The sequence below is a fragment of the Trematomus bernacchii genome, unplaced genomic scaffold (genome assembly GCF_902827165.1).
Source record: "Trematomus bernacchii unplaced genomic scaffold, fTreBer1.1, whole genome shotgun sequence".
Lineage (NCBI taxonomy): Eukaryota > Metazoa > Chordata > Actinopteri > Perciformes > Nototheniidae > Trematomus > Trematomus bernacchii.
The window spans coordinates 332,479-334,139 of NW_022987332.1; the positions used below are offsets into that span (position 1 = coordinate 332,479).

A 1,661-nucleotide genomic window follows, 5' to 3' on the forward strand; every position below is an offset into this window, starting at 1 on the left:
AACTCCCAGTAACCGATGGTGGCAATCAATACATTTGTGTCATGGTTGATTATTACACCAAATGGGCAGAGGCATACCCACTTAAAAATAAAACAGCAGATGAGGTGACCAAGTGTATTATTGATTTCTTTTACAAATTTGGTGCACCTAAAAGACTGCTAACAGATCAAGGCGGGGAATTTTGTAATAAGGTACTACTTTGAAGAATTATGACTCCCCATTATGTAACTGTGCTATGCTAACAAACTTATTTCCTGTTTGTCCCAATGTTCACTTCAAGGTCAACTATAACCTTTGTGAGAGGCTTGGCATCAAAAGAAGCCTGTGCTCGCCATACCACCCACAAACAAATGGGCTGGTGGAAAAATTAAATGGCACAATACAAAGGTATATTTTGTTCATAGAATAACAAACATTACTGTTCCTATATTAACTAATCAGAATTGATACCTAAAACAACAAGAGTAAATAAATCAGCAGCTTCATCATATATTAGAAACCAATTTCTGTTCGACCTTCTTGTGTTTGTACTTTACCTGAATTTAGGTCCCTGAACAAACTGGTGGCAGGTCAGCCGAAACGATGGGACCAACTCCTTCAAGGGACGATGTTTGCTCTTCGGACTAAGCCTCAGTTGACCACAAAATTCAGTCCTTACTATCTCATGTTTGGGAGGGAGGCGAGGTACCCGTCAGAGGTGCCCGAGAAGTACGAAGTAAGATCTGCTAATGTTCTCATCCTTTAGAATGTTTTTTATTTCAAACATCTATGTTTTCTCTACATTCTAATGGTTTTCTGTGGCAGATAACAGAAGACAAAGTCCGCAGCATGGTGGAAAGAAGTATGGCCCATACAAGGTCTACAGTGAAAATCTTTTGGTCTTGGCCCCGGGAAAGGAGTTGGAGGGAGAAGTAAGCCTACTTTCTAAGAAAAATGTACGTATGCAAACTGATAATTCTCTAGCAAATTGGTTAAAAAGATACTGTTGTATTTATAGATTGTGAATGTCTATCTGTCGTGGATTGGGGCCAAAGCTGGGGTATTCATTTTTGATTCCTATTTGATGACTTCCCTCTGGCAAGGAACCCACAAGGGAGGGTTAAGAAAGGTGAGTGGAGTAGGACTAGAAATAAGTGTTTATTTGAACATATGTACTGATGTATGTACAAATATTTTTCAGTTGGACTTGTCAAAACATGAGGTGGCAGCCGGAGCTGTCTGTGACGGGGCACACTGGACCCTCATTGTAAGTAATCTAAAATGTTAATGGTCAAGACATTTTTATTTATTTAACACTTTAATACTTTCTTTGCACTTCCATAGATCATGTATCTGAACGAGAACCGGTCACTGTTCTTGGACCCATTCGGGGCCAAGGAAAAGCAGTTAAGCCGATGCAAAGATTTAACAAGGTGAATAAAATATAAGCTCTAATGTGTTTACTAGACATATTCATGATTTTGGATTATATTAAGGGGGAGCAACACAAAGCCACATAAATCATTTTCCTGATTACTACTGTTTACTTGAATACCATTAGATTGTCATGTGTGAACATTCAGCTCTTCTTGACTTATAAAAGTATCTTACTTGGGCTTATATATAAAACCCAATCTATCTGTTTCCTGTGTAGATCGCTGGTCCGGAAAAAAAGACCTTCG

The 1,661-nt window shown here is 38.7% G+C and overlaps 1 long non-coding RNA gene across 1 annotated transcript; it reads left to right on the plus strand.

The window, feature by feature from the left end:
• Positions 1-1,022: 1,022 nt before the first annotated feature.
• Positions 1,023-1,407, plus strand: LOC117479984. Its single transcript, XR_004555621.1, has 3 exons — positions 1,023-1,108; positions 1,181-1,246; positions 1,324-1,407. It is a non-coding gene; the product is annotated as an uncharacterized LOC117479984 (long non-coding RNA).
• The last annotated feature ends 254 nt before the right edge of the window (positions 1,408-1,661 follow it).